This window comes from Lissotriton helveticus, chromosome 2_1, assembly GCF_964261635.1.
Source record: "Lissotriton helveticus chromosome 2_1, aLisHel1.1, whole genome shotgun sequence".
Taxonomy (NCBI): domain Eukaryota; kingdom Metazoa; phylum Chordata; class Amphibia; order Caudata; family Salamandridae; genus Lissotriton; species Lissotriton helveticus.
In genome coordinates this window covers 2,059,701,917-2,059,719,302 of record NC_136059.1, presented here as the reverse complement: position 1 = coordinate 2,059,719,302, position 17,386 = coordinate 2,059,701,917, and the positions used below count along the sequence as shown (strand labels likewise).

General features: G+C 40.3%; 1 pseudogene; it reads left to right on the top strand.

Moving 5' to 3' along the window:
- The first annotated feature begins 2,059 nt into the window (after window positions 1-2,059).
- The window catches only part of LOC144820359 (cytoplasmic dynein 1 intermediate chain 1-like), a 65,192-nt pseudogene continuing 49,865 nt past the window's right edge, over window positions 2,060-17,386 (top strand).

The window sequence follows — 17,386 nt, the reverse complement described above, 5'->3', positions numbered from 1 at the left end:
GTAAAGTTTTTGTCGGTTTTGTAAATTTACATACACCACAAATACCACATGGATAGTGTCCAACTACAGGTTCCATCCTGATATCTCTCATGACAGAATGGGTTTGTTTTGTCTTTGGTCTTGTATGGACCAGAACATCTCTGATGTTTTTAGTTCTCTTATTAGCAAATCTTGGTTTCGGCCAGTTTAATTGTCCGGAAGTGATTATCTGCCAATTTTTTCTGATAAGTTTCTGTACATCATAGGTCGCCGGACAATAGGTGGTTACACATGTTACCAGATCTTTTATTGGTTCCTTTCTGTTGGTTTGCAAAAGGCATTCACATGGTTGATGTCTGGCCCTTTTCATACATTTCTTGATCACAGGAGATGTATAATCCCTCAGTTGTAGTTTTTGGCTCAATTCCCGTGCTTGTATTAGGTAATCGCTGCCTTTACTACAATTCCGTTTGTGACGTAGGAATTGTCTGAAGGGAAGGTTGTCCCGCAACGGTCGTGGATGGTAGCTACGGTATGAGAGCAAACTATTCTTTGCCGTGGGTTTTGTGAAAGTTTTGGTCTCCAACTTCCCATTCTCATGGAAGATTGTCAGGTCAAGAAAGTCTATGCTTTGGTTGCTGGCAGCGAAAGTAAATTTCAGCCACCGATCTCTTTTATTCAACCATTCCATGAATTTTGGCAGATCTCCTTTTGTATCCCAAATTAACAAAACATCATCAATATAGCGTTTCCAGTATATGATACTGGAAACATAGGGATTTGTGGTATTAAGCACAGAGTCTTGTTCAAGTTGGCTTACATAAAGTCCTGCTACCGAAGGGGCATAGGCACTCCCCATGGATGTCCCATGGCTTTGTAAGAAAAGTTGTCCATTGTACTCAAAATAATTTTCTTTTAGAACCAGGCGGCAACATTCCAAAATGAAGTGGCGAGGGGTTTTGTAAAGCCATTCTTGGTTAAAGAGAAGGTCTTCCAACATTTGTAGTGTGTCTTCCTGGGGCAGGCTCGTGTATAAGGCCTCAACATCAAGGCCTACCAACAACATTGTGTTTGGGTTGAATTCTAAATCTGCAATTTGAATCAAGAGGTCCCTAGTGTCTTTTAGATAAGTTGGAGTTTTTTGAACCAGCTGTTTCAAGTACTCGTCTGCAAATTTAGAGAGAGGCTCTAACAGTGACCCTATTCCCGAGACAATGGGACGTCCCGGGGGAGGTGACTTGTTTTTGTGTGTTTTAGGTAACGAATAGAAGAATGGTATTTTAGGGCTTTTTGGCGTCAGATATTCTGCCTCTTTTTTTGAAATCCATCCACTGACTTCAGCTTCGTGTACCATGATGGCTATGATGTTGGTCAGTCTGTCGGTAGGGTCTTCTTCAAGTATTTTGTAAAAATTCTCATCAGACAAGAGGGAGAGGCATTATTGGTTATATCCGTCTTTTGACAAAATCACTACCCCACCCCCCTTGTCTGCTGGTTTGATGACAATTTTATCATTGTCCTTCAGCTCCGTCAATGCAAGACGTTCCTTTTTGCTCAGATTTTGATAAGTCTTTTTGTTGGGACCCAGATTGTCGATTCCTTTCATAATTGCCTGCTCAAAAGTTTGTATCTCAATGGGTACTGTGGTCGTTGGGGGACAGAACTTGGATTTCCTCTTCAGAGTAGTGTCACCTTCGTTATATAGACTGGTTGATTCGTTAAAGAAAGCTTTTAGTTTTAAAGTCCGACAAAATTCTGAGACTTCGCATTTAAGTTTGAAGCGGTCCAATGGAGGTGTGGGCAAGTTTTTCTTTCTGCCTCGCATTTGGTTTTGGCCTCTCCCTAAAAAAGGCTGTTGTGGTTGACTCGTGGCATTAGACATTGAGTGGTTCTGGCTTTTGGTGTCTAATGCCACGAGTCAACCACAACAGCCTTTTTTAGGGAGAGGCCAAAACCAAATTCGAGGCAGAAAGAAAAACTTGACGTGGCAAGACCAACAACCGAATGATCAGACACGCAGTATGTCGTCAGCCCAACCAGGTCCCAGCAAGAAGACTCACTAGTTGTTAATTTATCAGATATGAGCCTAACCGACGATCAGATGTCTGTCCTTAATAAAGGACTAGGCTTTGTGCCCACACCTCCATTGGACCGCTTCAAACTTAAATGCAAAGTCTCAGAATTTTGTCGGACTTTAAAACTAAAAGCTTTCTTTAACGAATCAACCAGTCTATATAACGAAGGTGACACTACTCTGAAGAGGAAATCCAAGTTCTGTCCCCCAACGACCACAGTACCCATTGAGATACAAACTTTTGAGCAGGCAATTATGAAAGGAATCGACAATCTGGGTCCCAACAAAAAGACTTATCAAAATCTGAGCAAAAAGGAACGTCTTGCATTGACGGAGCTGAAGGACAATGATAAAATTGTCATCAAACCAGCAGACAAGGGGGGTGGGGTAGTGATTTTGTCAAAAGACGGATATAACCAACAATGCCTGTCCCTCTTGTCTGATGAGAATTTTTACAAAAAACTTGAAGAAGACCCTACCGACAGACTGACCAACATCATAGCCATCATGGTACACGAAGCTGAAGTCAGTGGATGGATTTCAAAAAAAGAGGCAGAATATCTGACGCCAAAAAGCCCTAAAATACCATTCTTCTATTCGTTACCTAAAACACGCAAAAACAAGTCACCTCCCCCAGGACGTCCCATTGTCTCGGGAATAGGGTCACTGTTAGAGCCTCTCTCTAAATTTGCAGACGAGTACTTGAAACAGCTGGTTCAAAAAACTCCAACTTATCTAAAAGACACTAGGAACCTCTTGATTCAAATTGCAGATTTAGAATTCAACCCAAACACAATGTTGTTGGTAGGCCTTGATGTTGAGGCCTTATACACGAGCCTGCCCCAGGAAGACACACTACAAATGTTGGAAGACCTTCTCTTTAACCAAGAATGGCTTTACAAAACCCCTCGCCACTTCATTTTGGAATGTTGCCGCCTGGTTCTAAAAGAAAATTATTTTGAGTACAATGGACAACTTTTCTTACAAAGCCATGGGACATCCATGGGGAGTGCCTATGCCCCTTCGGTAGCAGGACTTTATGTAAGCCAACTTGAACAAGACTCTGTGCTTAATACCACAAATCCCTATGTTTCCAGTATCATATACTGGAAACGCTATATTGATGATGTTTTGTTAATTTGGGATACAAAAGGAGATCTGCCAAAATTCATGGAATGGTTGAATAAAAGAGATCGGTGGCTGAAGTTTACTTTCGCTGCCAGCAACCAAAGCATAGACTTTCTTGACCTGACAATCTTCCATGAGAATGGGAAGTTGGAGACCAAAACTTTCACAAAACCCACGGCAAAGAATAGTTTGCTCTCATACCGTAGCTACCATCCACGACCGTTGCGGGACAACCTTCCCTTCAGCCAATTCCTACGTCACAAACGGAATTGTAGTAAAGGCAGCGATTACCTAATACAAGCACGGGAATTGAGCCAAAAACTACAACTGAGGGATTATACATCTCCTGTGATCAAGAAATGTATGAAAAGGGCCAGACATCAACCACGTGAATGCCTTTTGCAAACCGACAGAAAGGAACCAATAAAAGATCTGGTAACATGTGTAACCACCTATTGTCCGGCGACCTATGATGTACAGAAACTTATCAGAAAAAATTGGCAGATAATCACTTCCGGACAATTAAACTGGCCGAAACCAAGATTTGCTAATAAGAGAACTAAAAACATCAGAGACGTTCTGGTCCATACAAGACCAAAGACAAAACAAATCCATTCTGTCATGAGAGATATCAGGATGGAACCTGTAGTTGGACACTATCCATGTGGTATTTGTGGTGTATGTAAATTTACAAAACCGACAAAAACTTTACAACTGACAGATACTTTAAATGGACCCAAAAGCAACACACTAATTGTAACTCAACACATCTAATCTACATGGTCACCTGCCCTTGCAGACGCCAATATATAGGTATGACCTGTAGAAAAATCAAGCTAAGAATTGGAGAACACAGGAGCAATGTCAGAATGAAGAAAAACAACACGAAGCTTTGCACACACTTCGTGGAAGCAGGACACACCTGTGATGAGTTGAGTTGGACAGTACTTGAAATGCTACAAGACAAAAATAACAATGCAGAGCAAATTCTTTTTGAAAAAGAACAAAGGTGGGTGGACCGTCTTGGCACCCATATACTAGGAATGAATGACAATATTCCCTGGAGTCAGTTCTATTAAGAACCCTTAACTCACGAACCATTCTGTTGATGACAAGAACAACTCATCTAGATGACAACTCCTCAGCTTGGTAATTGTGAGAAAAAAATCAGGCATCTTCCTAATGACATGAACAAGTGGGACACACATAGATACATTAAACTCACTGGCGAACTGGGACTGTCAGGAGTTTATACTTATCATAGTAATAGACCAAGGTCTGTGTCCTTTTCCCCTTTTCTCAAGTTGGTTAATATTGCACCCGTGTTTGAGTACACATTAGAGCCTTGTTGTTAAGAAAATTTGCATTTTAGTTTGTAGGTGGGAACCATCTTGGAGTAAGGAAATTGTTAACACATTAGTCCATTTTTAGTGTCTAGACTCCTGCCATAAGCCCGGGAAACAGAGCCCCGCCTGTAACCAGGGGCAGAGTCAGCACAGGGACTGAAAGCCGGTCCGCGTGGGTAAGAATTACTTGCGAAGACGACCCCTCACCGGTAAGAAGTCCTCTTCTCTATATTCTAACCGGCTAAATAATTTTTCTAGCAAAGACCGCGTCTAGCGACTCTTCACTCCTGCTGATGTTTCCAAGAAAAGCTATTAAGGTATTTCTCTCACTAATTTTACAACGTGTGTTTAAGAGCCTGATTATCAGAGTCAAAGCGCGTAAAATAACATCGCGCATTTGAGGCATAGATGCTCGATAACGCCAATATAGCTTGACTAATAGGACAGATTATTTACAGTTCTATTATGTACAGTTCGTCTACTTCTCCCCCCTACTCCTCTTAACACGAAATGCAGAAATAGCGTCCTGCCTGTATTTGCATATTGAAAACCTGTCGTCTCCCGTTTTTCCTACCTACGCATAAACTTATGTATCTTGAATTAGGTGCATATATATATTTTTTACTAGTAATTCTAGTCGGTGTGCTTTTAATAAAAGTATCATGCCTAATCACCATAACTGATATACCATAATGCAGTGTACTGTTTGTGTTCCCACATTATAGGTGACTAAATAAGAAATGCTATATTAGCTAAAGGACCCAACACAAGTAGTGTGAGTACCTTTTTGTATGTTGTTTGTCCTTTTGTCCTGACGAAAGCTCTTCAGACCCGGCTGGGCCAAAAGAGCTGAAACATGTTGACGCATCCATATATACATAGATATATGGTAATCTAGTTACTCGATTACATTCATATATCAAATTCTTCTTTTTAATACAGTGTCAACCTTTTAATTAAAACAATTTTTTCGGTGACACACTGTTTTTAAATGAAATCCTCTTTCCCTTCCCTATCATTTCTGGACACTTCTACCTGAACCAAAGGTAGCCTCGGGTGAGGCAGGCATACCGCACGTTATTTGACATCCCTATGAATATGCCATGACACCTGACGGGGCGGAAAAAAGATATACTGCATCGATTGAATCAGGTTGTCTATGAGGGTTGTCAAAGTCTAACCAATGGTTTAGTAGACACTAGTGTCCATTCCCATTTTTGATTAACTTAGTATCTAACTAGGGGAACTGAATGGACCTTGAATCCTCTTCCCTCCCTTTTGATAGATACATAAGACGTGTCTTGGCATCCTATCCTCTCCCTTTCAATTGCGCCCCAAGGGTTACATGTTGCTCAACAAACCTGTCGAGCAGGATTTAAGAGTGTTATATTATTAGGATGCCTGCAGCCTCCAGTCTGAACATTCTTTGGAGTTCAGAGGAGTCATCTCTCCCCATTGAGGTAAGCCTTTTCAGTTTCGCCTATTGTTTGAAACCTGGGAGGTATTTCACACCTCTTTTACACCTATTGCCAGGCATAAGCACGGGCTAGGAGCTGGCAGAGGCTTATGCTAATTAGCCTTCTGACAGTTCAGGCAGGTAAAGGGTAACTTTAAAATCTACTTTTTCATAACATTTATTAAAAATCAGACTTCACCATTGAATTGGATTTTAATAACTATTAGAACATTGGAATGTTAGGAGCTCCATTGAAAACAATGGAGTTCTCCGGGCTTAAAATGGCTGGTATAAGCCTGGAGCTCCAACGTGCCAATGTTTCTTTGTTCACAGCTCTGGTTGTGAACAAAGGCTTCAGGGAGCCTGAGGGGATTCCAATCCCCTCACTCTCCCATAAGGCTTTGTTTTTTTTGTTAGAACATCCTGCCCTCAAGTGACAGAATGTTCTAATAGCCTTATAGCCCTTCGTAGCTGGGCTATACCAGCTATTAAAGACCCTCTCCCTTGTTAAAGTCCCTCGCCTTCGGCTCGGGCCTTTAATGCTGGAGAGGGCCTTTAATAGCCGGTATAGCCCTCTACGGCGGGCTATAAGGCTATATTAAAACTAGTGGCTTAATTTTATTTTTTTAGCTTGTCCCATTCCAGAGTTAGTGATGTTAGTATTTTAACCTATACTCTGGATTTCCATATAGGACAGCTAGGACTGCCACTGTGATAATAGCTTTTAGGGCCTTGTTACTGTAGGGACATGTTCACATTAACTTTCTACATGTCCCACTGTTAAATACGATGCACTTTACCTAGTGAAGTACAAGACTTACATATGGCTGACTTACACATATTTCAAATTGAGTTTTTTTACTTGTTAAATAGGGTTATTTTAACAGGTTGCACTGCAGGTTTTACACTGCAGCAGTCAGGCTTTATAGTCTTACATTGGTTTTCCTTTGTCAGAATTGTCAATGACACAATAAGTACTGCAGTTCACAGGTGTAATTTAACATGCCATGCCATGGGTGTATGTCTACTTCATGTACTAGGGCCTTGTAGAAATGTTAAAAAAGCCAATCAAGGATTAGCCAATGTCTACATGTTTTAGAAGTCAGGACACATACACTGGTCACTAAAATGCAGTGCGTCAGTCTGCAGAGTCTAAAAACAAAAACAATAAAATTCCACAATAAATGGGGGTGACCACGCCAACATTTGCATTTTCTCAGACTCATGCTCTGATGACAACCCTGGGAGTGGACTGAAAGGGTGCAATGGTGAGAACGCCAACACAGGGTTACACAGTTCTACTTGACAGTCTTCATTTATTTAAACCTTACGCCATACCCATCCTCAGGGTACGTGCTGTCACTTAGTCACACAGCGGTGGGGTTACATACTACATCACACAGGAATGACAAAATACAGGACTAGTTTAGGGACCAAAGAGATGCTCTGTTGGTGAAACTGGAACATATTCCTCAATGTGAGCATTCAATAACATAAGTTTCAATAACATATGCTTTCAATAACATATGCTGTTGTGTTGCTGCACTATTCTCCCAACTTCTTAAGCCTAGTGTTTTTTTTATCCAAAATGTGTTTATTGCTATTTTCAAAAGCTCTTTTATTCAAATGGACAAAAGGTTTGCTAGGGATATTCACAAAAAAATCAAAATGTTCCTATTTTGATCAACTTCAGTTCTTAAGAGAGTTTAGGTGGTACTGGATTAGTTTGTCGATGAGTTATTCAGATGATGTCGACTTTAAAGGCTAATCTTTATTTTTACTTCAGTTTCATTTGCTTTTTTATCTTATGAAAACACCATTTTAGATTCCTTAGTCCAGGTATCCACAGTGACAAATGGGAAAGATTCTGTAATACAGAGTTTCCTCAATATTAGTGTTATTTATTTCTATTTTCAAATATAATCTCTTATTAGTCATCCATCACCGGGATGTGCACAGCACAGCTGCAATTATTCACAATTTAAATATTGCAATTGTTTTTATTTTTGTCAGAAACAATGACAGAACTGTTAGGAATGTCCTTGAACATATTTTAAATTATAAAGTGGTGAATCAGAAAATTATTAAACATCAAATAATGCTTCTCGCTCATGCGGCACTGCATCTCTTAGATTTAGAGACTGATTAAGGTAGTCAGTGTTAGATTCATTGTGCCCAAAGTAAGAGGGTAGTAGGGACAGCAAGCACTTTCTTCTAGTCACTCTAATCAACAATGAAATGTGTTCATGTTCATTATTGATAAAGAAACAGAAGTAGCTGCCCCCTGGATTTATCAATAAAGTCTGTATAAGTAATTCCCGGGGTTGAGGAGAATGACCCCGTAGTTCAATTTGGACCCCAAATGTTCTATAAGAAGTAGGCAATTACTGCAGTTAAAAGGACTACAGCACCCATTTTTCAGGGTTAATCACTATTTTCCCCAGGACTATCACCCGCATATTTCTTCTGCTTTCAGCAGGCATGGAGGCCCGATGATTGCAGGAATTACTATGCGTCTCGTCTTTTCATTAGGGCTTGTAAATTCCTTTCTTCAGACTCTTTGGGATTAAAGTGGGACTCCTGATGAGGCCCATGGCTTGATCGTTCACCAAGGAGGACATTTGTTCTAAAGACCTAGAAGGGACAGCGCGCATCTCGGATTTATAGCATTCATAGGGCCCGATTCACAGAACTAACTTAAGACAAAATCCTAAACTTACTACCATTTTGGTACTCACAGAAAGTACTTACTCATTTTGGTATTCAGAGAAGGTACTTACTCCTTTCGGTATTTACAGAAGTTAGGAGTCCTAACTTTCGGACTCCTAAATGCCTTCTGTGAATACGGAAAGACTTAAAGTTAGGATTTTTCTCAGTTTAGAAGTCTTAAAGTTAGGTGTCCTAACTTTACTACTCCTAAACTGAGAAAAAACCTAACTTTAAGACTTTCGGTATTCACAGAAGCCATTTAGGAGTCCTAAAGTTAGGAGTCCTAACTTCTGTGAATACCGAAATGAGTAAGTGCCTTCTGTGAATACCAAAATGAGTAAGTGCCTTCTGTGAATACCAAAATGGTAGTAAGTTTAGGATTTTGTCTTGTTAGTTCTGTGAATCGGGCCCATAGACATTCTGTCACCACATACCATATTGATTTTTGGTCTGAGGTCGTTGCAATGATAATTATTCAGCACTCGCTGGCAAAGACAATGAAAATTTCTTATGTAGCTCAAAATTAACATCATGGGTATTCAGAGTTAGCAGAACTTTAAATAAGATGATGTTGTGCAGGTGTTGCCACTTTGAAGCTGAACTGTGTCTTTCACATCCATTGAGCTCGCCTTCAATTGAGTAAACACAATTGGAAACAATCTGATCTATTTTTAAGCAACCCCTGGAGCCAGTATTCATTTTAGGCAAAGGCATTAAGGCAATAGCTAAAGAGCTAACAGAACAAGACACAGCACAATTGCCTGAAGGGTTGCAGAACATTCAATTCCACAAGACTAGAGGCACTACTACCAGTCAATACAATGCACACTATGGCAGCTAGGCCCTACTAAACACACATCCCTAAGCCATCCCAGGCTTTCAAACCTGGTGCGTACTCAATACGGTACCCACTGCCAAGTACCTCCGCTAAGCAGACAAATGCAAGAAATTAAGCATAGCGGTGCCCCCAATAATAAAGAACAATAATCCACAGAAGTCCAGTTATATCTTTAAAAGTTCTTATATCATCTTTATTTCTTTCAAAATCTTGTTTCTTTTCTCATATAAAATCAAACAGAGCTCAGCCAGCGCGTTTCGTTCAATAATCAACTTCTTCAGGGAGTTTCATTATTCATGTTCATCTGTTATACATAACGATTCTACATGGCAGGGGCGCATCGTATTCCCCAAGTTAATCTTCATAATCAGTATTGAACATACACCATATTGACACCTGAATCATTGTCCCACGTTCTGACAGGCACCTGACGATTTCTAGAAATGGTAGCAGGACACAGCACAATTGCCTGGAGGGTTGCAGGCCATTAAAATCGACAAGACTAGAGGCACTACTACCCGTCCAGCACACACTTGATTCTTTCCAGAGCATGAGATCGAATGTAAGCTTTGGAGGGGCCAATATTGGTTGTTTAAAGATTGGGCCTGAAGGAACTGTAGTACAAACAATACTCACCATGTTACAAAGATTAAATACAATGATATCTTTAGTAGTACTCATATGGGTCAGGGCGGGATATTTGAAAAATCTGTATGATCTACGTGTGCAGTAAAACATTGGAGATATTTCGCACTGTCGGTCCATCAAGGGCCAGTAGCAAAATCCAAAATAAAAATGCAACATGCTTGTTTGCACAGATACACTGCATCTGCACTAGCTTGATTTGTTTTGGTGGCAACGTTCAGCAGTCAGCAGAACCTCAACCAGTCTGCTGTGTAGAGGATCCCATCAGCCATCACCAGGTCAGCGCTCTGGGGGTCCTCCACACATTGGTGCTGGAACAATTTTCAGAGTGGGAGTGTCGCCATCAATGTTAAATCACTTAAGTCATAAGGGTTTTGAAAAATACAAGCATCACACAAAGAACGAGTGTAGCAAATGAGCCACGTCCATTCAGCAGGAGAGTGGTAAGGGTGTGATATGCGGGAAACATCCATTACAATGCAGTCATTACATCGCACTGCTTTTACAACGCAACCGCCATCTCATGCCATTACTACCCATGTCACTACAACACATGGGAATTATAACGCATACCATTACAACGCATTATAAGATAAGTAATGGAGATTTTTTTGTTTTAGGGTGGGCATGGGTTTTGGGGTAGATGGAAATAGTAATTTTTATCCCTACACTATCCAACACTTTCCCTACTGTTGCACTCACTGGAGTGGGAATAGTAATTTTCACCCCCATACTATCCAACACTACGCCCTAATGTTTCAGTCACTGGATGGGGAATAGTAATTTTTACCCCTACACTATCCAACACTTACCATACTGTTGCCCTAAAAGTATTATGTGTTGTAATGGTATGCATTGTAATGGTATGCGTTGTAATCGAATGCGTTGTAATGGTAGTTTAAAAAAATGTGTTGTAATGGCATGCATTGTAAAATCATGCGATGTAATGGTAGTTGCGATGTAAAAACCGCGTTGGAAAAGCATTCGTTGTAATTGTTTCTGTTGCAACGTCATATATTCGTGCTATGCAGATAGCAGGTGTGTATTTTAGAGCACACTGTCGCAAATATATTACTAAAGCACGGTGTGGTAGCCTACGGTCTTTTGCAGACAATACATTTTACATTTAAATGGCCACTAAATTCGCACAGACATGCAGCTTTACGGATAAAAGTCCATTAACAGGTACTTAGATTTTGTGGTGTTTAAAAAACTTTGAAATCCTACAGCCTCTCCTTTGATGCTCGCTCTTCTCCAGCAAGCTTGTCACATAATTCACTTTACAAAATCCGCTCTCTTTGTAGTGAAGAGAATAAAAAAAGCACCACTCTCCTGCATGGCATTTGACCTTTATCTTTGAACAAGCAAATGTGACAAGAAAAATAAAACATTTAAAAGCACCTTTATTGCTTATTCACCTTCTGAACTCCAGCATGGTTATTTCTGGGGGTACTGCAGCACCCCTGCAACCCTACTTCCTTCGCCAAGCCTCCACAGGATGGTAGGTTTATACAGGCAGACAGAAAAAAGAGCAAATCAGTACTAGACAATGGATGCATCAATTTGAGTTTTGTAAGGAACAAGAGTCAGCAGTCAGGAAGCCACATAGCTGGCATCAGGAATGCAGAACAAAGTGAGGAACAGCTGACACATCAATGCTGGATCGTTCTATGGAGGGGACTGGGGTCAGCAACTCCTGGATCCACCTATGGTGCTGCCTCTAACCAAAACAAAGTTTAAAGTCATGCAGAGGCAGAAAAAAGGTGTGTGTGCGTGTGTGTGTGTGTGTGTGTGTGTGAGTGCGTGTGTGTGCCGCCGTCTCCCATACCAATGGAAGCAGATGCCCAACACATGTTAACACCTGGACCAGTCAGCACTTGACTAACTTGGGACTCAGGGCTCATAAACCTCTGAAATCAGCAAAAAGGACAAGATGTCTATCCAGGAATGGAGGAGCACAACAACCTTTGAATATGGCAATCCCATTGGAAAGGTCTGTGATCCCATCTCGACCATCAAAGTGGTATGAGTACCTAACATCACAACAATACAGGATTTGAGTTGGATAGTATTACAAAGTTACACAAAATTGTGCTATGTGTTGCTTTGGATTATTTTTTATCAAGGAGGTATTCTATGGATAGTGCATGGGTGGTTCCCATGCAAACACACATGGATTGTGATGCAAATCTCTACCTATAAACATTGGTAAAGAGGAATTTGTCCCAAAATCTTATGCTTCCTGGAGGCAGGCATAACAAGAATTATTTTCATAGCATCTTGTTATTTCAACTTTGTATGTATGCTGTATTGCACAGCAAGTATACAATGTGGGAAATGCCTTAAAGCATAGATTGTGTACTGGAAGTTACCCTTCCAGTACAATACCTATGCTTCAGAAATGAACACACCTTGAATTCTGGCACAAAGGTATGTGCTTTGGTGCAGGCCTGCTAAGAGTGTGCCAGCGCTCTGGGAAAGAAAAGAAGCACTCCTCTTTGATGCAAGACAGCACAGCTGCTTTGTTGCAGCGTTGCCTTGAGTCAAAAACAGTAAATCTTGGCCTTAATCTCACATATCTCACCCATCACCTGTCACTTGACTCTCGTTCACTTTCACTTTCACCCACACACATATGCTTACACATACTTAAATATTTCCTCACACATATGCATACCCTCTCACTTAAACATGCTCTTACCTGCAAGCACACATACAACATACACTTACAACCATTTTTACTTACCACAGCTGCCACCATAGGTCCTACGTGTGCTCCATATTTTAGTACACTAGTAGTAAATATTAGAATATTTTCACTAGAAGTATAATGAACATCAGGCAGGCAGACAATAAAGAATGCGAGCCCCTTGGTGTTTTTGGTACTGATTTTCCACCCATGAGGCCAGGGTTCGAAAACACAATGCCAGGGGTCGGAAGGGGCAAGCCAGGGGTCACATCTGAGACCCCTGGAAACCCTTAAAGGATAAAAAGGACATCGCACAATATTCATAGTATCCAACGGGTGAATAGTAATTTCTCACTAAGCACTTTTCTTAATAATAAGAACATGGCATGCACGTAGATCTAGGTTTGTGAATATGGAAGCTCCACATATAGATTATAAAATATGTTTGAGAAGTTATAATAGATTGTGCTCCTTGATAGTCACTTGGTTGATGCAGTGATAGTAAATACAGGACCAGAATTCCTGTAACTTCTGAGAACAAAAAACACATAAGTACCTGCAGATGTAATAGAATGGACTGTGATGTATTCCTATAGGTCCTGAATCGATCCCCCTATTCCTGACCCTATTCTGGTTAGTAAACTAACAAGTTAACTAGTAATCTGCCCATGAGGCAGAAAATCCCCATGATGCAGATACCGTTATCTGACGCAGTCACACTACGGCACAGGAACGTGTTATCTGATTAGGTCATAACGCTTGCGATCTAATTAGACAAGCGATATTCCTCCAGCCCCTGATAAGGCATACGGAGTTCTCATAACAAATCAAACCTATGACAACCTGGGCAAAACCCTGCGGCCATTGTTTTGATTTCACCGAGAACTTCAGTAAAAGAATGTGCTAACGAGCAAGTCGTATGACATCCTTATTGACGTATCTATGTCCATCCTTACGTCAATCTCGGCACCTTAAAGGTATAAATATTACCGATATTGCCCTATGCAAACACACACGTGGTGACGAGACGGAGCAGCCATACTTGCCGAAGCGAAGAGCAGAGCAGACCCCGCTGGCGCAGCCCCGCCTTCCTGACGCGCTGAGAGAAGCTGCTTTCTCCTGCCGAGAATTCCAGCCCCGGCGTTTCTGGGCAGCCCTCGCAGGCAGCCTGGAATATCGAGACCAGAGAGAGAGATACCATCCCTCATTCATCCTAACTTCCAGGTACAGAACTGAATAACCCCTCACAGAGAATTCTTTAGTTATTCACTTGGCAAAAACAAACTTAACTTAAACTGTAACTTTCTATTCCCGCCCACGTATTAGGCTTAGGTCAGGTACACGGGGTAGGCGTATTTAGAAACACCAGTTGAGTACGTTTAGTCAAATGTATATGTGTATGTAATATATTTTATTCATTTTAAAACATCATATGGCTTAGAAACCATATCAATGTTTTTACAGTATTATTTTATACTATTGCTTTTAATGTATGCACTTTACTTAACTATAAGTATTGCAATAATATCGATCCATTTCTCTTGTATGAGAAAAGAGACTGATCAATAAATAACACCTTTTTATTGAACACGCCCGTCTCTTCCTTTTCTCTACATTCTGATGAGACTAAGAATGCACGTACTGACTGAGTAAAATAAATTGCCTTTTGTTCACACGACTCTCGAGATATACTCTTGATTAGGGGAGAGCAAAGTTGTCATGTTCTATGGTTGTCAGAAACTAAATCCCTTCTTGTCTAATCAAGGGAGTTAATTCTTTCCTGAACATTCGAGAAAGTTTCTAGTGAACTCTGAGCTAAGCTGGCAAACCCAAAACTTTAAGTCTAGTATCAACAGTAGTAGACCTAGTTAACGTCTGGTCTAGGCCTTTACTATTGTAGGTATTATTCCAATGCGCAGAGCCTATTGGGATGATAGGAACTACACTACAGGACTACCAGCCCATTTAGAAAATATTCCTGCAGATATTTTCTTACTGTCTCTTTCTCTGAGAGAATACATTCTTCCAAACGATTTTACAGGATTTGGGAGCGTAGATACAGCTCAATCAAACTCCCTATGGGAAAAGTAACTTGAATCCTGTGGATATCAAAAAACATCCGAAAACCGGTGGTAATGGTAAGGTAACAACTTACAAGAGGCTATAATTGGAGTAGAAATTGAGGTCCAATTTGAACATGCATAGGACACTATTAATCCTCATAAATATAACAGAGACCCTGATAGAATTGTGAGGATAACAGTGATTCTCACCGAACTGCAAAGATATGGAGAATGTACAAGCAGACTAGATAATTTAAGGATTATGCTGTTTCAACAGCAATATCACAGCACAGAGGACGTTGTTTGGCATTTCTATAGTTCTTTGTAGTTGTACTGGGCATTCCTTAGTTATTTTGATAAGCTCAGTACAGTAAATGAATATTTCCGCCTTCTGCCAATGCTATTTCTCAGTCTCAGGAGAGGACTGTGGGTCGTGCCAATCTGTATACTTTTACCTGTTGGCAAAGTAGCTTCTAATGACATAGTATTAAATCTGTGGGAAGGCCCAGACTGTGTCCCAGCGACTTTGGGGTCACCAAATTCCTTTCCTAAAGTTGATGATCAATCAACATGTGGCATTTATTAAGTCTATCAAGGAGGATGATTGATTGTCCTGCATGAGGTAATCTTCAATGACATCCTTCAAATCATGTCAACACTGTGTCATTTGTATTCTCTCTGTAAAAAGGCATCTTAGCAGCACGTTGTCTGATACGGGTAATAGAAGAATGTCAATGCCCCCCTATTCAATATCGCACACGGTTTCTTCAGCTGAAGTCTCCTTATCAGGAAACTGACAAATTATTTTAAACTGTATCAAGAAACTTGCTTAACCATTCAAGCAAGTATATGTAGTGGATAGCAGTGTCTTGACCTGGGACACAACTATCCTGGGAAGTGAGCCAAACAAATAGCACACTTCACATGGTCAAAGGCAAATTGGGTATAGTAAAATGTCAAATGTTCTGCTTGAGAGTCCAGACATTTCTTCAGCTTGTATGGTCTCAGGAAAAATGAGATGATAAGGGGCTTAGTACAGGAAGGACCATGGTTCACCCAGCCACAATCTATCACAACATACAGTTTTAGCTCTGTTTTATCACTCAAAGTTGTTGCTGCTGATGCAGCGCTACTCTGTAAATATCTTCTAAAACCTTGTCACCTTTCCCTGAAGTTTCAAATCACACATTTCCTCATCAGTGGGGCCCTTAACACTGCGAATCACTCGTACACACTTTTCTCTACTTCACGGATTGGTGAGACTCAAAGGAGAGCTGCTGGATCATAGCGGAGTGTCTAAATTAAGCTAAATATTTATAATATGTACACTTGCAGTTTAAATTGTTTTACCATGGTTTTATCAAAGAGACAATTTATTCAGACACACCACCATTATTTGTCAATGGATCTGCTAGTAAAAAATCAGGCTAAGGATGAACAAGGCCAGCTTAATTCTCCATTTATCTAATTTTTATTTAAATAAAATCTTATAGCATGACCTTTATTTATTCACTTATAAATTCATTTAATGCAAATAGATTTTAAGAGAAAGAAAGATTATTAGCTCATACATTTATATTTCATTTTAATTCAAAGCTCAGAAATAAGTACATTATTATTGAGATTATAGGACATGAATATTAGCAAAAGACATAATAGTTCCCAAAGTTCATCTCCCTATTCTCTCTAGCTATTAACCTCATCTAAAGACTCCTTACTCATTCAAGTAAAGTTAAAGTTCAGAAAAATTCAAAGTCCTTACGTCTCAGGAAAATTCAGCATTCCGGCAGCATGTCAGGATACACAGATGAAAATCGAAGAAGAGAGTTTTTTTCTTAAGTCAGGACACACTCTTTTATACCCTTTTTCCCTACTTAATCTATCTACAAAAGTAACTATCAGTGTCTTTTAACAGTTCTGATTGGTTAATTCAAGGGGTGGATGAGCATAACCTCATCATCTTATTGTTTAATTTCCGCAAGATCAGCTCAATTAAAATGGTCTTTGTCCTTATTATATCCGCTTCGCTCATGTCCTTTAACTGGTAAGTTTTAGTTCTTTTCCCACGTTTCTCAGCACGGATGTCCATTTTGTTGGCACTCAGCTGGACTTTCAGGGCACGCAGACCTTGACCCATTCTACACAGGCACAAGCAGTTCATACTCGTCTGCAGTTCATTTCACCATGTGCATGCATACTGCATTTCAATCTCGATGTCACAGAAACGTCCATTTTGTTCTAGGCCTCATAGGCCAGAACGGGAACTATTATAGAAACAAACACAATCAAACGTAAATTATTGAATTATAACCCTTCTCTTTGTCTCCCCTTACTAAGGTATCCCTGTTAGTTATTACCTAGCAAATAAAGCAACATATATGCGGGATTTACTCACCAGTCTTCATGTTTTTGCAAACAAACAGAAAGCACATTCAGGCCGCCTTTGATTAGTTTATAGC